Source organism: Melozone crissalis, unplaced genomic scaffold, assembly GCF_028551555.1.
Source record: "Melozone crissalis strain CALT ecotype California unplaced genomic scaffold, PUWL_Pcris_2 ptg000018l_1, whole genome shotgun sequence".
Lineage (NCBI taxonomy): Eukaryota > Metazoa > Chordata > Aves > Passeriformes > Passerellidae > Melozone > Melozone crissalis.
Window position 1 is genome coordinate 4,370,573 of NW_026535796.1, and position 23,476 is coordinate 4,394,048.

General features: G+C 50.1%; 1 protein-coding gene across 2 annotated transcripts in view; it reads left to right on the forward strand.

Moving 5' to 3' along the window:
• The first annotated feature begins 8,755 nt into the window (after positions 1-8,755).
• Positions 8,756-23,476, forward strand: part of BAHD1 (bromo adjacent homology domain containing 1) — a 35,712-nt gene continuing 20,991 nt past the window's right edge. The window contains exon 1 of one of the 2 annotated variants that reach the window (XM_054276135.1): positions 8,756-8,873. The gene's annotated coding sequence lies outside the window, so the exon portion shown is untranslated. The remainder of the gene's footprint in view (positions 8,874-23,476) is intronic. The other variant, XM_054276134.1, reaches the window with a different exon arrangement.

Genomic DNA, 23,476 nt, shown 5'->3' on the forward strand with positions numbered 1-23,476 from the left:
AAGAGAGCTTTGGAAAGAAAATATTTGCTTTAGCAATTCCTCTTTCATCTATTAACCCAGTTTTCATCGTTGCACAGAGCTGGGTTGGAGGGATAAGGGACCAGGAGGGAGGGCAGGGGGTGGCTGGGGAGGTTAGAGGGAATTGAGAGACCTCTGTGCCTCTGGATCTGGTGCTGATGATGCTGAGGAGCTTCAGGATCCAGCAATTTCTGAGCCATCAGACAGCCTGTCCCACAGAGGAGATCAACTCCTACTCCTCTTCCCAAGTGTTAAGGGGAAGACCAAGGGGATTATTTAGTGCTCAGCTGCACTTTGATGCCTGGGAAGCTTCTGGAGTACGGGAGGTTTTAGATCTATTGAAGCATCTGGCAGATAACCAGGTGATAAAAGAGCCAGCATGCATTTGTCACACAGAGATCACATCAAACCCTTGAATTCCCCTCTTTGCTGAGGAAACTGGATGTGTGGATGAAGAAACTGAAATGAGACATATCCTGACTTTAGGAAGGCTTTAGACCTCCTGTGACATCTTGGGAAGGAAACGAGGCTGTTTGGGCTGGACACAGACCCACTGTGCTGCACAGCTTGCCAGAAAATTCTCTGCCAAAGGCACAGCCAAGCTGCAGCCTTGGCAGGGTTCTGAGGGGCTTCCCTCCACACCAGCCTCCTGTTTTTCCCCTGTGTTCAATCTCCCTGGATCAAGGATGTTGTTTTAAAGAGAGGAACGAGTCAGCTCTCCAAATCCAGTCCCTGTGTAAGGAAGGACTTGCCTGGACACCACCAACACTCACTGCTGGGTGAGGAGGCACCAGTCTGGGTAGTCCAGGGCTGCACAGGTTCTAACGTGACAGAGAACAGCTCAAGGATGTTTGGTACAGAGATGATCCACTCAGACCCAAATTTAGGGCAAGGCATAGGAGTAAACATGCACTGATGAAATTTTCAGGTTATGCTTTGAAGTCTCAAGGATAGGAGGAAGGGAGGTGCCATCTCTGAGGGTTTGGGGCCTCAATTTTATTGGGTTTATGGAAGAAAAACAAGTGGGGGGAAAGAGGGTGACTTTTAACCAGTTTTATCTCCACAGGTTTGGACACGGCTCCCATCGGGACCTGCCTTGTTCCCCATTTTAGCTTTGAAACTTTCTACAGCTCTGGATTCTTACAAGGCAAACTGAACTTTACACGAAGTAACAGTTTTTAGCAACTTTTCCTTCCATAACCTTGGAAAGGTGCTTTTATGGAGTGGGGCCTGGCTGGAACCTGTACCAGTGCCCCAGTTCCCCCTGGTTGTGGGGATAAGGCAGGGCTGGGGCAGTCTCTGACCACGGTGGTGGAATAAGGAGGATTTATCAGGGTTGCTGCTCTCAGGTGAAGTTTGGGGAGCTCTTACCACACCAGCCCCTCATACCCAAATGCATTCTCAGCAGCCCCTGGGGATTTTTGTACTTCAAAAGCCTCCACTAGACCCTGCCTAAGCCCAGGCACAGGCTCAAGGCTGCGAGGAACCCTGGGAATGGGTTCCTGGGCAGGAGCCTGATTTGGGGTGTCATGTGGGTAAGGAGCTGGGCACAGCAGGATGAGACCTGGATGTGGATGGGCAGTACTGGGAAAGGCTCTAAACAGGACAATCACAGTGGGACTGTTAGTACCTGAGCACCCCAAGGTAGAGATCCAGCACTTCCACATACTCCCAGTGAGCCAGGCTTGCCCAGGGCTTCATTTCCCATTCAGAAACCAGGTCCCTGTGAGTGTGGAGCTGTCACTTTGATGGAGTGATGTGTAACTTCCCTGGCTAATTGTCAAAGCACAGCACTCAATCCAGGGCACTCTTTCCTTGGGAAAGTGGCTTCTCCTACCTGAACTGGCAGGAGAGCAGCCCCAGGAATTGGGAACATTGCATCATTCCCATGGCAACAGCCTGGGAGGCTGCGAATGGAGAATTATGACTGTGTTCCCCGTTCTGGCACGAGGAGAAGCTGGGCTTTACAGGATTAAGCAGATCCCAGCTCAAACATCCAGGGTACCACTGGAGGGAATAATGAATAGTAATAGCAGAATAAATGGGGTTTGATCCAAGGCTCTGTCCAAACAGTATGAACAACCCACTTTGTTTAAGTTTGGTCGGTTTCCAGGCCGAGTGTGAACCCGCTGGGGGTTTCTGAGCTGGGACACAAGCAAGGCTGTGCCACCATTCACTTCATGGACACTTCTGAGGAATAAACTGGTCATTAAATGTGAGGCCAAGAATGATCACTATCATCCAGGGTCTCCTGAATTAAATTTCCCTTTACTCCAGGCTCCTTTGAATCTCAAAAGAGCAGAAATCTTCACACTTCAGGAATACTTTGGTCGACTACAAGTCCTCACGTGGGGATCTAATGAGGATATTTGGGTTAATGACTATTTTTGCAAGGGTTGCAGCAGCCAGGACTTTGGGATAAGCCTTTAGCTGGGCCCAGAGCTGTGGCCACCCGCAGCCATGGGGCCCACATCCTCCTCTGCAGCAGCTCCCCCATTGTCCAGCACCCTTGTCATCCCTCACTCCATCCCATGGGAAGATTCTGCCATTGGATATGCGGACAGGACCTCAACATCCATGGCTGTGGTAGCTCTGCCTGTTTTCCAGCTGTTTGAGCATGGCTGTTCCTCCCCTGCTATGGTGTCTCTGCACCAGGGTTTTTCTCTGCTCTCCCCAAAGTGCCAGCACTCGCTCGATGACTGACAGCCCTGTGCAGCCCTGTCCCTCAAAACCCATCCTGCGTTTCAAAGTCTGGAGGAAATGGTGCGCTGACCCTTCCTTTTTTCCTTTCCTTTTTCTCTCTCACTGCAATAAAACAAGAGTGAGAAACATGTAGGAAAGGAAATTAAGGAGGTGCTGCCACCCAGGGCACAGCATTTTCCCCAGCCAGTTGCACATCCTCCAGATCCCTCCCCAGTCCAGATGACTCTCCACAGCAGCTCCAAATCCCCGAGCACTGCCTGATTTACTTCCCATAGGAGACCCCATCACCGGGCAAACCCTCCTTTGCTCCCGTCTCTCCCTTTCTGAGTATTTGTTATTTTAAGCCAACCCCTCAGGGATTCAATTTCTGTGCAGAATGTGGGGATTTAGCCACACAGCCCATGTTAATGCTAATAGGATTATCATAGAATCATGGAATCATTTAGTTTGGAAAAGACCTTTAAGACCATTGAGTCCAACCGTTCCCCCGGCACTTGCAAGGGCACCACTAAACCATGTCCCTAAGAGGGAGATTTGCACAGGGGAGCTCCAAACCTTCCCACTGAGTACCTGATGTATGGCCAACAAGGAATGGAGATGCAGCAGCTTCAGACTGTGAGTATTGAGCCCAAATTCAACCCCCAACCCCTGGGGTGAAGCAGAGGATTAACAGATCTATGTGTGTGTGTGTTTTCCCCCAACACTGAGATGTTGTTATTGTCCTAATGAAGATTTTGGAGCTTTTCCTGATGTCCCACAAAAAGCCCACAGAGATATTAGTTCCTTCTTGTGCTGATCTTGCCTCCAGCTGCTGAAAGTAAGGAAAGAAAAACAATGCTAAGGGCTGAAAATATCTCTGAATGGGACTCTGGGTGAGCCTCAGGATGCTGGACATCTTTGAGAGCTTGGGGACAAGGAAACAGTAAAGCATCCAGGAGTGATGTTTCATTTTCACATAGGAAATTAGGAATGTCCCTGTCTGCATGTCTGTGTGCTGGCACGAGCTCCCACCCACCTGAGGGACACAAAAGAGAGATGAGGATTTCCTGCTGATCCAGCTGTTTCTCTGGAAATGCAGATTGGCTGAGTGGTGCCTTTGGGATTTCTTATTAGGTTTTTCCTGTATTCATTCTGTGCAAGGAGTTGTACAAGCAGCCATGGGTTTGTTCCCACTGATTTTTCCAAGCAGGCCACAGCTGAAGTGTTTGCCCCAGCCCAACAACCCACAGAGGGGTGAGGGACCGGTGCTGGTTCTGCACAGCCCATCCCACGGCACAGATGGTCCCATAATTGCTGCTTGCTTTCCCATCCTGACTTTCTGGGACATGTGTTTTGCATTGTGATCCCCTCAGCCTCCCTGGTTTTGTGAATCACACTTCATAAAAGAATGGCTACCTTGGGAACTCAAGGCAGGACATTTATTCTTCCTGTGCATGCGAGTTTGTCACTCCCTGCCAGTTTGTCACTCCCAGCCCAGCTCATAAAGCAGAGTCTTTGCTTTTAATCCTGATTTTGCAATGTACTGAAGTACACACATTCACCTCTCTCCACTGTAACACTCAGGGATGTTCTTAACTCTTAGTCCTGGGATTTTCTGCTTTAATTCAATCCAGTCTCATTTCCTGACTGTGCTGGTCCCCACTGAGCTATTCTCATTGTCCCTCTGTTTTCACCTTCCATCAATAAATTATATGTTATATCTATCATATATTCCTTACTAAAGCACTTTAAAGTGTTAAGATGAGAGGCAAAACAAGAAATAGAACACAGCAATCCCCTTTCATTTGCTGAACTTACTTGGCACTGCTATATTCATAGACAATATAGGATACAAACAGCATGAAGTTTTCTAAAACTAAAATAAAATAAATTAAAATAAATGATAAATCAAACCTTTGTTACAGCAACAGCACCAAAAAGCTGCAGATGATTCCCTGAGACACCAATACAGTAATTTGGATTTTTCCAGGTAGGTAATGAGATCCTGTGTGACAGCTCTGTGCTGGCAGAGCCCTCTCCTCCAGCCTGAATCCCTTCTGGCTTCTTCCGGTGGAAAAGGGGAATATTTCACCCAGCTAAAAATGAGCAAATGCTGATGTTTAAACAGAAATCTCAGAGGAAACTGCCTCTGTAACCACAGCTGGTTTGCTGCAGACCTGAACACTCACAGCCAATTTGCTTTTTTGGTGTAATAGAATTCCAAGTCAGTCCATGGAGCTCCACCAGGGATTCATTTGGCCTTTTGCAGTTACTGGGTTAACCCTGGAAGGGAGAAGGAAAGGAGGGGACCACCAAAACCCATGTCTTTGCCAGCAAGCCAGTGCAGCACCAGCACCTTTTCTGTGGAGACATCAGGAGGGATGGGATCACACAGCTGGATTTGGGAATGTTTCTTAGTAAGGGATATGCCTGAAAAGGGCAGGATCCCTATGGGATGCAGCTGAAATTATAAACTTTTTAACCCAGCTCTGTCACTGCAGCCAGACAGGGGCCACACAAAGACCCAGGGATGGGTTTATCCCCATCTGTGGCCACCAGGCTGTTTGGGAAGGTGGGGCTGGCCATCCTCCCCCTCGCAGATGTGCCTGCAGCCAAGTCCTTCCCTGAGGCCCAGCCAAGGAACCAGTTGGTGCAGGATCCTCCACACTGCTGCTCTTAGTGTGTCAGCTTACTCAGATTAAGGTTGTTGCTTAAGCTTCCGTGCCTATTTGCAAGCTGCCAGGGCAATGGAAGCTCTCCATCACTTTGTGGCTGTGCAGGAAGCTCAGGTGCTCCCAGAGATGCCCTGCCTCCCCACTTGGATTAACAAGAGGGACTGCCATCATGGACACCAGAGCTCCAGGCTCCCTCTCTCTGTCCTTGTAGCACTGCTGGGGGATTTCTCCTCTTGGATTTCCTGTGGCTTTAAAACTCACCATAGTTGTTCCTGAAAGTCAGAGAGCTCTGAGAATGCATTGCAAACACCCTTCTGCAGCCTGACCCACGGTGAGGTGCTGGGGCTCTTTCCCATTCTCCCGTGGCACAACTAAAGCTTTTACTCCTGAAATTTAAAATCATAAATCTTCTTCCCCATTTTCCCTTTGTTAACGGTGAAATCCTCTTTTTCCTTCTTGCCTTTAGCTCTGGCTCAGCTGTGTGTGCCTGTCCCACTGCAGTACCTGGAGGTAAGTGTGCAATGAGGGACAATCTCTTAATCCCTGCTGGTTCCTGGCCCAGCTTCCCCACAGCCATGGGGCTTTAGAACCCCTTTCACCAACAGGTACTGCCTCAGCAAGGTGCTGCCACAGCCCAAATTGTGAGGAGTTGGGGACAAATATTCTTGTTGTGCTACTGTTCAGGCAGTCTGTAGCCCTGGATGTTATCCCTTTCCCAAAAAACAAGCCAGAATTTGGGGTAGGAAGATCTCATGTTGGGGCTTTGGTGGTTTGTTCTTCCCAGTTAAAAAGGGGAGAAAAAGCCCAAATGCTGCGTCTCGGCTGTGTCCCGCCTGACAGAGGCTGGAGCCCGGCAGACACACAGACATATTGTTCTGGAATCAGCAATTAGCTTCCCATTTTCCCCCCTCATCCCTCTGAGAAAGGGACAAGGAAAAGCCCCACTTGAGAATAAATTAGTATCTCAAAGGAGAGGGAGCTCTGCAGATGGCTCTGTTGTGCTTCACTCTTGTGCAGCTCTGGAGCACACAGCTCCCCATCCTCAACCTGCCCGTTGTCCAGATGTTCTCCTATTCCAGACACCTGGAAGAGGGAAGGTGGCCTCACCTCCACTTTCCCCAAAAAGCAGCTCTTAAATGATATTTGTCATCAAACTTCAGCATGAATTTTGCCCAAGTGTTTCCCTCTGGAACAGTGTGACACTGTGGGTTTGCTGCTTGAGTTGCAGGGGGATTTCAGAACTTTGGAATTCCCAGATTCTTCATTTTTTTGCTCAAATATTACTCTGTTTAGCTATGGGAGTCTGAGGTGGGAGATTTTGGAAGTCAGTTGAACGCAAATAACAACTGGAGTTAAGTGTGCTGTGTGTAACATCAAAATTGAACTCTGATCTCAGAGTGCTGTGATTTCCCTCCTGTTCCTGTGGCTCACAGAAGAGGGAAAAACTCCAATAAAATATCATTTTTTAGGGAACAATTTGGCAGCACCGTGAGCTGCCTTCACTTTTCAGGTGGAGAGCAGCTCTGGTCTGAGGAGACAGAACTTTTGTGCTTGTGGAGTGGCTCTTGGTGATGTCCAGCTGCATTAAATAGAGCCTGGGAAATTGCATCCAAAGGGAGGAAGTGAAATGGGGTAATCACAGAATATCCTGAAGTGGAAAGGATGCACAAGGATCATCCAAGTGCAACTCATACACAATATCAGAGAGTTTTTAAGGAGAGTTGCCCTACTGCACCTTGAGAGCTTCCAGGGGTGTAGCTGTTAAGTTTACTTATTTTTCCCTGCTCCATCACCAACGACTGATATTTGTTTCAGGAATCAGTGTCTCCAAATAGCTGAATTTCCTCTCAAGCTTCTCCTGTGTAACATCTGGATCCTGCAATAATCATAGCAGTGCTTGATCCTGCTGTTGTTTGCAAGATCCCTGTGGACCACCGGAACAAGGCAGGAAGTATTTCAGGCTCTTAAGTCTCCTGCAGTTTAGCTGAATTTCAAGCAGATCATCAGGGTCTCACCCTTACTGTGTGTGTATTTATCTCCTGGAGCCCCATGGGTTGCTTGTTCTATGTGCCAGTTCCTTCCCAGATGTTTCCCAAATTTAAAAGAAATAGGATGAATTTGGTACTGGAACAGGCTCCTCAGGGAAGAGGTCACAGCTCCAAGCCTGAGAGAGCTCAAAAAGTGTTTGGACAATGCTCTCAAGCACATGGTGGGATTTTGGGGCTGTCCTGTGCAGGACTAGGAGTGGGGCTCGATTCCTGTGGATCCAACTCAGGAGATTCCATGATTTATGGAAAAACCCCATTCTGCAACTGATGGAGAGGCTTTCGTGATGGGGACTGTGGTACTGCTAAAGGTACTGATCAAATAACTTCCGTGGCTTGCTGGGCTGCTTTAGGGCTTTAAACTCATTTGTCCAGGAAAACATAGAGTTTTCCAGATATTCTCATTGCTGCCATGTCTCATCTGTTGGTAAGACCATGGAAGCCATGGACACCTGAGTGTCCCAGTGAGGACAGGTTCTGTGGGGAAGCTCTGGGACACCTGAGAACTCCCTGTTGGCCTTTTCCCCCTAAAATGCAACGGGATATTCCCCTGGTGCTGACTCACAAGGCTGCTCAGGGACAGCCACCACACAGGGGGTGTCCGTGGCCTTTCCAGTGCCCATCTCGAGATGGGAATGATGGGCGCTCAAACCCGCTCTGCCTTTTGCCTCTCGTCCCTGGCAGCTCTCAGCGGAGCTCCCACCGGACCCCTGGGACATACAACTTTCCCCGAGTTTGGATGCAGGGCTCGGTGTGAGTGTGACCGACCCCGGGATGTGCCGGGCACACCCGCGAGGTGCGAGGGCGCCTCGGGCGCCTCTGAGGGACCCAAGGGGGGGCCCCTGAGTGCCGCGCGAGGCCGCCTCACGCCGCCGTCCTGTGAGGGAATCGCGGCCACCGGGGGCTACCCCAGAGCTCCGGCGGGGCGGTTATCTCGGTTTTCCCGGTTATCCCACGCCACTGGCGAGGGGTGACAGAGTGGGGGGCTCCGTGAGGGGAGTGGGGGGGCGACGAGGGGGGCTCGGGGCGGGGGCGGGCGCGGCGGCGATTGGCCGGCGGCGGCGGGGAGAGGCCGCCGTGATTGGCCGGCGCGGCGGGGCGAGCGGCGGGCGGCGTGCGGCGATTGGCTGCGGACGAGGAAGCAGGAAGGAGGCCGGAGGCGCTCGCGGCTTGCGGGGAGTTCGCGGCGGCGGCGGCGCCCCCGGTCCCTCCTCCGGTCCCTTCTCCGCCCCCTCCTCCGCCCCTCCCGGCCCCTCCGCCGCCCGCTCCGGCCTCCGCCCGCCCGCCCGCTCCGCGACGCCCCGCGGCCAGGGGCGGGCGGCGGCGGTGGCGCCTCGTCCCCATCCCGCAGCCGAGGAGGCGGCGGCGCTGACGCAGCAGCAGCGCGGAGCTCGGGACTCGCGGCGCTCCCGCCGCTGGATTTCTCCCCCCCGGGGCCTGCGGCAGCCTCCCGGTGAGTCCACACGCGGTCTTCGCGGCGCCGGCTCGTCCCTCCGCCCCCGGGAACTCCGCCGGGCCGGGAGCAGGTGCCGCCGCCCCGGGGTTTGGGGGGCGGGGGGTACGCGGGGCCACCGGGAACTTCCCGCGGCGGCGGGGAAGCGCCGGGAGGGCACAGCGGGCTCGGTGGCGGGTGGGCCGGGCCGGGCCGCCGTTACCCCGCGCGGTCCCACCGGTGCGAGGCCGGATCGGCCCCGCCGAACCCCCCCGGACTCCTCCGCCCCTGCCGCTCGGGCAGCACAAAGGCGGCGGGGCCGGGCGGGGGGGCCCGCGGGAGTTGCGGGGCTCGTGGTCCCGGGGGGCTCCTCGCCCCAGGGGCCGCTCGCCTCGGCATCGCCGGATCGGGGGCGATTCCCGGGGAAAGCCGTCGCTGTCCTCGGCCCCTCCGGATCTCGGAGCTGAACCGGCGCTGCCCGGCCGGGAGTTGGCACAGGACGGGCCGGCTGGGGTTGGTGTTTTGGGGCTCCCCACGCCCGAGCGGGGCCGTGAGCCCCTCCCCTGAGCGCTGAGCGGTTGAGTGCGTCGAGTTCCCGATGGTTTGCAGGATGTGATGCCGGGCGGGCTGCGCGCCCCGTGTCCCTCTCAGGCAGGTACCATCGAGCCTCTTTGGGGGACAGCAGAGCAGTTTTCATTTCCATCGTGATTTTTCCCACTTGCCGTGCGCTCCCCGTGGCTCTGGACATCTCTCCTGCCGGCTGCTCCGGTGGCCGACGGCTTGTTTCCTCTTCTCCTTTTGTGTAGCGGTGGCTCCTAATGGAGGCAGCTCCGCTGGCTCCCTCTTTTCCAGCTGCTTCTATAAGGCGCAGGAGCCAGCACATGTGACTGGGCAGATCTCGGGAAGACTAGCAAGTGCTCCCCGGGCTCCTGCTCGACAGCCAGCCCCAACGCGGGGACACCCACACCCCGATGTCCCTTTCCCTGCCCCGGCACGGGGAGACACAGGAACCCCCTCTCTTTCACGAGAGCAGCCATGAAAACTTAAAAAATACGAGCATTTGGGATCTATTCTGTTTGCCTCTCCCCCTCCCCTCTCTCTTTCCACAAAATGCTTATCTGAAAGAGGTTCTGGTTGTGTTTTGTTTTAAAGAATCCAGCTGCCCCTCGTGCTCGCTCTCCATCTGAAGTCATCATTGTCAGGAGCAGGCGAACCTCAAAGCGAGAGGCTTTGCCGGGCTTTTGCTTGCCTGGTTAATTGATCTGTCCATCAGTTTGCCACAATTAGCGAGTGCTTGCTCCACGCTGAGGGGCTCTCTGGTGTTCTGGGGGGCTCGGGGTTTTATTTTAAGGCTTCTGGTCCTCGTGGTTGTGAGAAAGAGTGACACGAGCTGCGTGATAGACTGATGCTTTTGAAATCTTAATGTGATTTAAATACCAGCACGCTGCTGATCGCTTTAACAGAAATATCCTGCTCACATATTCATCCCGGGCCATCCTTCACGTTTGTCATGTCCTGGCTACCTGAATCTTTCTCATGCTTCAGCTGGAACTGTCTAAATGTTTGCTGGTGATAGGAAATTGTGCATTAGTGTGATTTACCAGGATGTTTTGGATTTAAACATTGATTTCTGTTTGTTTTGCTCATGAACTCAGTGCAGCATTTCCAACTGCTTTCCAGCTGGAGCAGAGCAGAGAAGTGTAGTGATACTGATAGGTGTAAAATCAGCTGGAAAACGCCAAGCCTGCAGGGAAAAATAATTCCCTGAACTTTGTGCCAGTGGATCCTTTCTGGATGCTTTGTTTGCTGGGGGTTGATGGTGACAGTTGCACAGAACAATAAGATACAACTTAGAAATGTGGGTTTTGGGGGAAAAACAGTCACACCCTTGTGTCTTGAGGCAGAAATGTTATTTTGGAGGCCACTGACGTGTTCTCATCCAACTGAATCATTCAGTTAAGTGTCGGTACTCTGTCCTTCTTGCCAGTTTGTCTGCATCACCTTTCTGTTTCCACTCTGGAAGCCTCAGTGTTTATTTGGCTTTTTAACCAGTGTCACGGGACAGTTAGGGTTGGAAGGGCCCCTGGAGACCATCCCCACCTAGAGCCGGTGACACAGAAATGTGTCCAGGTGGGTTTGGAATGCCTCCAGAGAGGGAGACAGCCTGAGCAGCCTGTTCCTGTGCTCTACCACACTCAGTGGAAAGTTCTTCCTCCTGTTGAGGTGGAACTTGTTGTGTTTTAGGTGATGCAGGTTAATTTTGTTTGCTGTGGTGGTGTTCATCGCTGTTGTGTGACTCGGAGGCTCTGTGGGACACGTGTGCCGGTCCGGTCTGTGGAGATCCGATTTAGGGAGAGCCTGGCCATGATGTGGGGGGAAATCCACCCTTCAGCAAAAGCTTTTCTAATGCTGCTGCAGCACTAAAAATAAGCCCTTAGCAGCAAATCTGTCCAAAGTAAACAATTGAAAAATAATTAGGAGTGGTAGGCAAAGGCATGCTCGCTGCTTGGCATCATGTTCAGATCACAAGCAAATGAATGAATGATGAGATCTGGCTCTGCAAAAACAGGAAGGTGTGCTCAGAGATGTGCAAATATCACATCCAGTGTGGGGCTTATTTTGCCCCATCTCCCAGTTAGTTGTCTCCATTTGGACATCAGGAGGGATTTCTTACTGTAAAGAGTTGTCAGGCACTGGAAGGGGCTGACAGCAGGGAGGTGGTGGAATGCCCATCCCTGCAGGTGTTCAAGGAAGGACTGGATTCAGTGCCATTCAGTGCTCTGGGCTGGGTGACAAGGTGGTGGTTGGTCACCAGGGCCAACTGTTGGACTCGATGATCTCAGAGTTCTTTTCCAAGCTCATTGGTCCTGGGATCTCAGTTAACCAGGGGATGCAGCTCGTGGAGGCAGCAGCAGAACGGCCTCGGCGTCACACCCAAGCAGCCGAACCGAGTCATAGCTCTCATGTTGATAATAATAAACAGAGCAGTGTTCAGATGACTGGGAAATACAGGGGGGAAAAAAGCAACCAAAAATAAGCAGCCCAAAGAAGTCATAAATCTGAAAATAGCTTCAAACACAAGCTGTGAGCTGGCAGGGGCTGGGGTGGCTGGGCTGTGACAGAGAGGGACGTGCTTCCATCCCGGGGGATTTCCCCATGCCAGGGCTCTGACCCTCTGGTTTGCTCTCCTGCTTGAACTCACAGTGTGAGTGATGATTTATGTGCCTGTTTCCAGCAGCTCATAGGTGAGCTGGTTATATTCCCAGCTGCAGATTTGGGCTGTCTTGAGCTATTCTCCAGGTGTGAAGTCCAGAAGATGTTGCAGTTTTGGATGCAGACAGTGTTTAAAGGGAAGAACAGGGGATGTTTTGTGGAGGATGCTCAGAAGGAATTGTTCCTTGTGTTCAGCATGAGGACTGGAGGCTTTGGGTCCTTCAGCCATGATCACAGCTGTCCAGCATGGCAGCTCCTCTTTTATTGAGACCAAAGACATGGATTTAATGGCAGAAAATATTGAAATTCATGGCCAGGTTGTTGTTCTCAGTGAATGAGTTACCTGTAAGAAGATCATCACAATTTAACTCTCTGTGCTTTCACACTTGTACTGGCACCTGATATCCTTGAAATGGGGAAAACACGCTTGAATTTGATACTACTGGTTTTATGTCTTTTCAGACAGAGAGAAACGAGATTGTATGGGACAGTGCCATAACTTTGTTCAGTTATTGCCCAGATTTGCTATTTTAGCATGGAGCTTTATTATAAATAAAGTAGAATAGAGTCACAGTAATATTTCATGTGAATAAAAAAAACCCCCTTCCATTAGGAGAACAAGACACTGGAAAACTTTATCATGCAATAAAGTGAAATGAGGGACTGAAGTTACTAGAAAGATAAGCCAAGGGTATCATTAAGAAAAACAAATAGAAATCTGGTTTAAAATCAACTCATTTGGGCCCTGTCAATATTTGTGCCATTGGAGTTTAATTGATCTGTTCCATGTTATTTTTTCTCTGGCCATGTGGGTGAAACCCCTATAAAATCAGAGTATGGAGAGCTGGCAGGATATAAGAAGTGCAGTCAGCTGAGGGAACTGAACCTGGACCTCTTTGTGAAATCTCTGGTCTCTCAAAATTATAATTGTATAATTTCCAAAGAATAATTTGATTTAAATCAGAGTGGAAGTCCCTCAGTGGGGATGGCAGTGCTGCTCTGCTTCTGGAGAAAAGGAGCTGAAAATGAGGATGGCTGCCCTGGAGGAGCAGTTGTTTTCCCTTCAATCCACTACTTATTGATATACATTAAATTTCAGGACATCTTCCATAGAGGGTGGGTGGTTATTAACTCCACATGGGTCAAAAATAATTCAGGGGACGCTGTTGGTTTTGGCCTGATTTGTGAGCGATGCTCTCATTTGGCAGTGCTGGGTTCTTGCTGGTTGATGACAGGGGGAAGGCATGGCTGTGTCTTCCCTTGACTCAGACCGTGTGGGAATGAGCGCTGGAACGCCCTGCGAGCCCGGTGGCACCGGGCAGTCCCCCCTGGGGACAGCTAAATAAACACTGTTAAATGGGGAGGGGATGTGTGTCACTCCCCGGAGCACGCCGTGCTCGGGGCCCTGCCGCGGCGCTGTGGGAATGCCGCTTTTATCACCTCTAACCTAAGTCAGAGCTGCATTTTCAGGAGAGGGGTTTGGCCGGACCCTGTCTGAGCCTGCTTGGAATCCCTCGGTTTGTCATTCTGCTTCCTTCACCGTCTAAAATTCCCAGTGCTTTTGGAGACTTGGCAGCTCGGGAATTTGAGGGGTGTTTGCTGTCACACGTGCAGCCAGGCACCGTGACAGGAGTCTGGTGGCATTGGCAGGGTGTCAGCTCATCCCATGGGATGGCACAGCCGGCACGGTGATGCTGGGAGCAGGGAGGCTTTGGGATCCGGGTGTCTCGTGGCTCCCTCCTTCCTCTGCCAGAGAAGAAGATGCAGCCCAGGCGGGAATTTTCTCCTGCTGTATTCCCTGGCTCTGCCCTGTTGTGGATGGAAGCGCTCCGGGAAAAGGCACGTGGAGAGCGGGTGGGATTTGTGTTAAACGTGTGGTGCTCAGGAATAAGATGATGCTTGGGCTCAGCTGCCGGGTGCTGCATTCCTCGTGTCCCAGTTCTCCTAAACAAAGGTATGACTAAAGAAAATGACGATTTTTAGGTTTTCCCCCTTTGTAAGGCACATCACAGGAGCGCTCACTGGCACCCATTGTTCTTCCAGCAGTTTTTGAAGGGCTTTCTCATGCTCAGCTTTGAAACTCTACAGCTCAGCAGCCTTGATTTTTTTTTTTTTTTTTTAATGAAAGATCTTGGCTTTTAGAGGCTGCCTGTATCTCAATATTTCAAATTATTTACGAGGCTCTTAGAAATAGAAAGCAGACGTTTTCCTCTCATTGATTGGAATAAAACTGCTTTGCTGGCAGCTGATTCTTCAGTGTCTGAATTATCATCCTTGAAATAAAATCTCAGTGCTAGGGAAGCATCGAGATCCCAGGCATTGCTTCCTACTTACACCGTGCCTGGCCTTCTATTGTTCCTGCCTGTGGCCTGTGGGAAGCAGGGAAAATCGGGAGCTTCAGCCAGCCTTCCCGCAGCACAGCATTATCCGGTGCTCGTCTTCATTGTGTCTCCGGTGCGTGCGGAATACCTGGAGCAGGCTTGACTGGGCAGCGGGGGAGAGCGACGGGCAGTTCCGGGACGCGAGGGAGGGAAGGTGCCTGGGCTGGGCTGGGCTGGCTTTCGGAGGCGGGAGGGAGCGGGCGCAGGAGCCGCGGGCAGCGCGGCCCCGGCGGATGCGGCGGGAGCCGGGAGCATCCCCCGCTCCCGGTGCCGGGAGAGTTCGGGGAACGAACGAGCATCCTAACGGGAAACGGGCCGGGACCGCGTCCCTGGAATCCCTCCGGGAGCCTGCCTCTGTCAGGGCACTTGGCAGGTGGAGCGTGTTCCCGCTGGCTCAGGGTTGGGAATTCTGTGGAAAAGAGCAGGATTTGAGGCGGGGTGGAGAGGAGCATCGAGGTCTCTGCTGGGGGAGGATGGAGAGGTGCCGGGGGAAATGCAGGCAATGAGGATTAAGCTGTAATAATCACATATTGATAAATATGAATGGTTTGGAAGGAGAGAAAGCAGGAAAGTGCAGGCTTGTGGAGGGAACTAGTGGGCAGCAGGAGGTTTATTTTTAATGAATAAAAAACTCGTAAGAAACAGATGCAAGAGGCATGTTTGGGTTTGTTCCTTTGTTCAGCTCAGCGAAAGTCAGTGGAAGGATTCAAGGTTGGAGAGGGCTCAGAGTAAGGAGACAGAGCAGCTCTCTCCAAGGTGAGCAGGATAGTAAAGGAAAAGGATTTGGCAGCTATAATCACGTGTAGACAGAGAAAAAAGAGATTTTATTAAAATCCTGGACAAATGCCAGGTGTCAGAACAGGTACGGAAATGCTGAGTTGGACAGGTAAATCCCAACCTGGGAATTCCTTAGGTTTCAGCAAATGGTACAAGCAACAGAAGCAAACCAGGCATTTTGGGAATTTTTTCCTTAAAAATTACTTGGTAACCCTGACTCTGTGGCGTGTCCCTAATTCCTGGAGGTGGTGATTACCTGGAGAGGGCCCCTGCAATAACCAAGCATGTGGTGGGCAGAGCTCCTGATGAGGGGGAATATGCAATGCCTGCTGGCTGCCCCTCTGTTCTTTCCCAAGAACTCTGTCATCTTGTCCTTCCTAGATGCTGGGTTTCATCAGGGATCTCTAGGGATGCCGTTATGTGGGATTACTACTGTCCTCCTTGTGTTTTGGTTGGAAAAGGCGAATCCTTTCCAATCCTGTTAGGGCAGACAGTGTGGTTGGGAAGCAATGTTTAGCCAACCTTCCAAAAAAAAAGCTATTTTCATTTTCATTTCTTCACGATTCTGTTTCTTCTCATATAGTGGAAAAGGACCCTGGGAATAATTCCCACTTGAGAATAAATTGCCAGCTTTGCTGGAGGTGCAGTCCTGCCACCTCTGGGGCTGTAGAGGGGTGGTACAAACCCTGTCCCTCTCGGTGTCTGTGGGTCAGGATCAGTTACCAGGAATAACTTGAGCCTAGGGATGAAGTTTTGGATGCGTGTGGCTTAATTACAGTGCGAATGGAGCATCACTGTCTGTGCTCAGCCCACATGTGATCTGCTGCAGTTCTCCTGCCTGAAACCACTAATGAGCTTAAGAACTCCCCTGTTTTCCCAGCGCTTAACAAAAATTAAATCCTTCCCTCCCAACAAAACTGGTCGCGTGCTCAGCCCGCTGCTTTCATCAGGAACAATGGGTGAGCGCTGACCTTCCTGAGATGCCACCTCAGAGCTCGTTACTGAATAATTAGGTGATCCTTCCCCTTGCCACAAAGCTCGGGGGCTGGTTTTTGTATTGATAACGTGACATATCCCAAGGCTCGGCCTTGAATTTCAGGCGCTGGGCTGTTCCAAACTCCATCTGTCCACTAAGTGAATGTCAATCCAATTTAAGCTTGCATATGTTTCCAAGGAAACCATGGGAGGCAGTGGGGAGAAATGGATCATGGAGGGGCAGGGAGGCTCGAGCAGCAGCAGCGCTTTGACTTTTCACTATTTAAATGTAATTAAGCCCCAGTTCACTGTAATAACCCTATATAGAGCAGTGTCTGGAGGCCTTAAGGGTCTGATGGCTGATCTTGGAGTAGCCTGTGTTATGTATAAAACAAACACAGTGAATTTAAAAATAAGAAAGGAAAGTGGCCTCAAGGAAAGTGGCTTCAGGTGCTTCTGTGAGGCCTCAGTCCAGCTCGTAGAGCTCTGCACTTTCTTATGTAGATCCCAGAATCATTTAGGTTGGAAAAGACCTCCAAGATCATCAGGTTGTACCTGTGGCTGATCACCGGCTTGTCAGCCAGACCAGAGCACTGAGTGCCATGTCCAGTCATTCCTTAGACACCTCTAGGAATGGTGACTCCATCACTGTCCTGGGCAGCCACTTGCAATGCTTGAAATCATGGGTTTGTGTAGTGAGGTCCTAATTTTCTTTCTCTCAGGCTGGAGAGCTCATGCAGCCATATAAAAGCCTGTCCAGCCCTCAGCTGAACAAAGCAAGCTGTGAATGGACTCAAAGGAGTTGTCAGATGTGTATTTAGACCCCCATGAAAATATAAATGGAAAGTGTTTAGATAAATTGAGGACCAGTGTCCCTGTTAAGTTGAAAGGGCCAGGTTGTATGAGTCTTGGAGCAGCCTAGGCCAGTGGAAGGTGTCCCTGCCTGTGGGGGTTGGAATGGGATCATTGCTGGGGTCCCTGCCCACCCAAATCATTCCAAGATAAAACATTTTAATGCTGCACACTGATGTACTTGTGTTTGGAGGGCAGTAACTGTGACAGGCCTTGCCTGGGGAGCAGGAAAATCAGTGAATATTTGGATATTTGCTCCTGATCCCTCAGATAAGCTGCAGGTGCTGTGGCTCCCCAAGGGCTCATCCTTCACCAGAGGTGTGAGAACTTCCAGGCACAGCCCAGCTCGAGCAGAGGCACGGAAGGAAAGCTGTGAGGTGACACTGAGCAGGAGGCCCCAGAGGTAATTTGGGGTCTGTTCCTTTTGCAGACCTCGTGTCAACCCCAGCAGAGACCTGACAGAGGTTGCGGCATCCTCTGGGAAGTGTCACTCAGCTCTGCTGGTGCTCCCACGTGTGGGGCAAAGCTGTAAGCGGGGTGGGAAGCAGCAGGGCTGGAGACTCAAACGTGGACTTTGTGCTTGGTTTCTGCTCAGAAGAAATGAGGGCTCCCCCGCTCCATTTCCAGGAATTCATGTTGAACTGAGAGTTTAAATGCTGCAGAAAGCTGGGGCTGTAAGTCTGCCTGGCTTTCTGAAGCAAAGCATGTTTCTACCTGCTAATACAGCTGTTAAATAAAATGTTTATCTTAGTTATTGAAATGATGAGTGAGGAGCTAGCTTTGGAGCTCTAAAATGGGATATTATCTGTCATTTTACTTTGAAGAATGCTGCTGCCTTAAAATGTTTTACTGTGACAGATAGCTGTAGCTGAAATTCTGGTGTCTGGGGATATCCTGCGTGGATATATCTCTCCTTGTGCACTGTGACTGCAATCTGAGGCAGAAACTCCTCAGCTCTGAGCTCTTTGTGGCTGTTGTCCAGCATCAGATCCTTTTTGGATCAAATCTCCTGAGATTTGGACTGCCAGCAGCCAAACTGGCCGAGGGGAGGTGTGTGCTGGGCATGGGCACTGGGAATTGTCCTTGGGCCGAGCTGTGGGATAGCAGGGGGTTCTGCCTGCTTGGGGGGGCTTTGCAGCACATTCCTCCTTATCAGCTGTTTACCCTTCCACTCTGGGCACAGCCTGGGAAAGCAGAGCTTGCTGCAGCCTGCTTGGATCTTCCAGCAGCTCCTGGAAACTTCCTACCAGCTCTCCCGACATTCGGCCGGTAGCTGCGAGCGTCTCCCGCTGCCACTTTGGCTCTGCTTCAGCTGGCAGCTCGTGCGGCTCAGGAATCCCTCTGGGATCGCTGCTCCACTCGCATTCCCCATGGTCTGGCTTCACACATGGTCTCCTTGTGCCCCACTCCTTGGAGCCTAGCTCTCTGAACCCTGTGCATCTTTTACCCTTGTGCTCCTGTGCAGGTGATTGGGAGGGATGAGGGCAGTTTTCCCTTCCCCATCCCTCTGATCCACATATTGAATACCTCAATGTGCAGTCAATGTTCTCAAATCCTGTAGCTGATAATGAAGGGATGATCTGATTATATTTTTGTTTCTCTGCTGGTCAGTGCTAGGAGTTCCTCAAAAGTTTTGATGTTTTCTTCCCTATAATGAATATTCTCCTTGAGGCTGGAGGAAGGGCGTGGGGGGTGGTTTTGCAGTATCAGAGCATTGTTTGGCAGAACAGTACTTGTAGGACTCTTCTCCCTGCTACTCAGCACACCTGGGTGTTTTGAATCCACAGCCTGACTTCAAGGGATCTTCCTGAAAATTATTTGGAGCACCTGTGGCATTTCCATAAAACTAGGCTGCACTGTTTAAAAGCTGTGTGGTTCCCCAGAGGAAGTTGTAATTAGGCTCCTTTGCCAGAGAGCTGATGGTTTATCCTCTGGAGTTCCCACTGGCTCCATGGTGACCTGCACTTGTGGGAGAATAGAAGCATTCAGCATCCCCCCAGAATTCAACCCAGAGCTCTTGGGACCAAGGCTGTGACTTAGTCACTGCTCTTAACCATTCCTGATACTCTTAAGTTTATTTCCTTCCTGGCTGTGCAAGGTACAGTGAAATCCAAACAATATTTCAATGTGATGGAGTCTGCAAGACCCACCTTATTGAAGAAGTCTGATCCCAGCCCTGGCTGGGAGAGCTGAGTGTGTTTAATTGCTGCCTTTCTGAGCAGCATCACGCCCGTGTGGGTCGATAAATGCGCCTTGATGAGTGCATATAAACCAGATCACTCCCAGCACGGGCTGCAAACCCTGTCCACTCTGTTTAAAGGTGCTATTTGTTGCCTTGACTGATCAAACCCGGGGCACAGGCAAAGGTGTGTGTTTAAATACACCTGTAACGATGTGGGTAAGGGATGAAAGGGCTGGGGCAGCTCCTAATGGGAGTTAAACGGGCTCTCATGCAAGCAGCGTTCCAGCAAGCTGGGTTTCTCCTTGTCTAAAGTGGCTGAATTGCCTGTGTTTGGCTTGTGGTTCCTGGGATTTTAACATGTTACAACATCCAGCTTCTGCTTGAGTTTTCTCTCACCAGATTTCTGGTCTGTGCCAGCTGCTGGTTCCTAGAAACGCTCCTCTGGCTCAGCTCAGGACCTTTGGCAACACTGAGTCCCCTGCTTCCTGGGCTTAAATGATCCAATTGGACCCAAATTTAAATTATTCCTCTGCTAACACCTCAGGAATTAAGGAACCTGTTCTCCTTGGAGGCGTCAGCTGTTGCAGCACAGTTCAGCAGTGCTACATTTCCTCGGACTGACCTAGTACTTGAAACCAGTTGAGTTGTGAAATTTTAAGTGGAACTTCTTCACTTACTTTGTGAGTTACTGATTTGTAAATACTGTCTCTGGCACTAATGAGAGGGAGGAAAGGGTTTAAAGCAGGTTTAGGTAGGCTTGGCAGTTCTGCCTTGGCTAAAACCGTGTCACCAGAACATGTGTGAATGTACACCAGTGTTTGTGGTGGTGACTGGTCCTGTATTTTGTGAAGGAAAAAAAAAATCATGTATTTTCAAGCTACATCTGGACTTTTATTCCAGGAGTTCCCAAATCATTCTATGATTCATGGAATGCCAGAATGTTTTGGGTGGGAAGGGACCTTAGAGCTTATCCATTTCCACCCTCTGCCATGAACAGGGACATCTTCCACCAACCTGTGCCAGGGCCTCACCACCCTCACAGAGAAGAATTAGATGCTCTGATTCTAGTGCAAATCCAGTAAGGTTGGCTCTGGATTTAAGCTCTGCTCAGCATTCAGTGCAGCACTGTGGTTTACAAGACATCAGGGAAGGAGAGGGTCTGGTTCCAGGAATTGCAGTGGGAATGCAAGAGTTCTGTAAAGTCTTTCTTTGACTTGAGTTGTGGATTGGGATTGAAACTCTCAAATGGAAAAATGCTCAGCATAACTCATCCTCTGTCACCTTTGTCCTCAGCTGGGAACCTGTGGGGTTAAAGCTGGTGTTTCAAGTGATGATCAGAAAGTGAGAATAAAGAAGTAGAAAGTCTGTTTTCTTTTGAAATGTCTGTTAAACTTTGAATAGAAAGAGGAATCAAAACCTTTGATGAAGGAAATCCCAGAGAGCTGTTTTGCTGTATGGAAAACTTGCAACCCAGCTGAGGGTGAAGTGATGTGCTACTGCTTTTTAAACCATATAGAATCAGAAGGTATTTCCAGATGTAAGATGATACTGTCTGAAGTACTTATTCTAGAACTGAAAATAATTCAGGTAGCAGTTTTAGTCTGAAGAGGTAGTTCTGGCCAGTGTATTTCAACTGGAGATGAGTCAGAACACAAGAATCCTCAAAAATACTACATTAACTTGTTCTTTAACAGAACTTAGTTTTGCCTGCTTGGGTTTAAAGCTTCTGTGAATTTAAGTCGAGGTTATAAACGTGCATGTCTGTTACATTTTCATATTCAGGCTGCCTTTTGCACTCCTCAGAGATGACAATTCCTAGAGTCCATACCTGGAACCATAGTGTGAAGGATTTGGTCACTGAGGTGGGGAACAGGCAGTTTTGAGGGACACTGAGGTGAGGAAAATAAGATGAAGATTATTTAAAGGAAAAGAAAAAGTTTAAATTAAACATTTAGTTAAATGTCATGTAGAAGGAATGCCTTGCCCTTCCCTGAATTTCTTGCATTTCTTTTATCTCCCCTAAAGCCAGTTCTGAGCTTGTGGAGTAGGAATGTGTTGTGTTTGGATGCTGAGGGTGCCGTGCCGACAGTTCCCAGTCAGGAGAGAGTGAATGGAGACCTTTGTGGGAGAGATGTACCCGAGGGAGGAGAAGGGAAATCCACATCCAGAGACAGGATGGCAGTGACAGCTCCGTGACATGGAGAGGAGCTGGCAGGGATGCACCTGCCCTTGAAATTCCCACAGGCAGCAGAGTTTGCAGCCGCACGTGTAGAACACAGAATCACGGCGCCGCTTGAATTATTTAAGCTCAGCAGCTTGGAGGAAGCTCCTAAAGCAGTCATGGAAGGGTGTGATTATAATATATAGAAGAGCTTTAATATTTACTATAGAAAAACCTTACACCTTGTTCTTCAAAATAAAGCCTTGGGAATAATTTGTTATTCCATTTTGCCCGTGGAACAGGAAGGGTGCCAGAGCTATCTGAGCAAAGTGACATGTGATTGATATTTTACCAGACTCAGCCTTCTGCCACGAAGGAATCGAGTTTGCATTTTGCATATATGAAAAATCAGATGAGCAGGGCTTGTGTGGGTTATTTTTTTAAAAACCTTGATTGGCAAAGCTTGTGCTTTTTCTATAAACACGACTGCAAAAGCTGTCCCGGAATATTTTTGACTTGGTTTTTCAAACTACTTATAGGCATGTTTTAGGGTGTTATTGGCATAGCTGTCACATGGCAGCTTTGTACAGAACCTATTTAAAGTTGTAACAGGCAATTCTGTGTAAAGGGGTGGTATTTAACAGATCTGGTATTTTATAGAGTCAGAGAATCCTAGAATTTTTTGGGTTGGAAGGGTCCTTTAGGGTCATCTCGTTCCGCACCCTGCTACAGGCAGGGACACCTTCCACCATCCCAGATTGCTTCAAGCTCTGTCCCGCCTGGCCTTGGACACTTCCAGGGATGGAGCAGCCACAGCTTCTCTGGGCTTGATCTGTGCCAGGGTCTTTCTATCCTCACAGGGAAGAATTTCCTCCCAATATCCTGTCTGACTCTGTGCTCTGGCAGTGGGAGGCCATTCTCCCTTATCCTGGCACTACCTGCTCTTTCAAAAAGTCCCTTTCCTTCTTGCTGCTGCTGTTCCTTGGGATATTTCGGGATTGCAATATCTGTGTAAGCTTCAGCCTTGTTGTTTTTCCAGGTGGTCTGGTGTGCACCTCCCATCCTTTCCCGTGTTTCTCTTGCCTAATCTCTGGACTCTGAGTGCCTTCATTAAAAGCAAATGTTAGTAACTAGTTCACTGGGGAGTGATGCAGCAAAAGCCAAGTGTCAAAGCATCTCTTTCCATCAAATTGTCAGCCTGGAGACAAGCTCAGCCTCATTTCCACCCCGACATCCTTGTACTTACCGGCAAATGCCAGGGAATTCCATTGCCCTACCTGGGCTTTCCTTTGCAGCAGCATGCGTAGGCTGCTTATCCATGGTTCTCCATGGGTTGCTGCTGCAGCTGGGAGGCTCCTGTGGGAAGCACAAGTGATGGATGCTGTTTGGGAATTGCCATATGCTCTATCACACTCTAGAATCCATTAATTCCAAATTTCCTTCTCCTCCTGGTGGATCCCTCCCTAACTTGTTGAAAAGCAAAGAAAATACATCCCCTCTTGAGGGTAGGAAGGTAGTCATGTTATCCATCTCTGAACAAACTAAGGGCACAGAAACAAATCCTGATCTCTGCTTCCAGTTTTTTACTGGCTTTGGAGTGGGTTTGGAGTTTTGGGGAGGCAAGGATAGCTTTGCCTGTTAAGTACAGCTTTTGCATCTCTTCTGCACAGAGTGAGTATGAAACCGTGGCTATGCCATTGCCTCTCCAGCTCTGACCCCACTCAAGCCGATTTCAGTGGGATTTGGAAGGCTGCAAAGAGCAGAAGAGGCACCAGAGGTACCAGAGACCCAGAACAACGCTGCTTTATGTTGGGGTCACAAGCAAAAGGGCTTGTGATAGCTCTTGGGGTGGAATTCTGCAGGTCTTCAAGGCTGTAGGAAGTGGTTTTGCCAGTGTTGATCACGGGTGTTCAGTGAAGGCTTTGCTTTCAGAAACTTGGGATTTGCTTTAATGCAAGTATGGGCCAGACCCCAAAGCTTTGGGGCTCCAAACTTGGTTGGGGTTTGGTGCCTGATGTTGGAGTTGCTGAGATCACTTATCAGTCCCCACATTCGTTTTTCACTTCATCATTTCCTGGCTGTT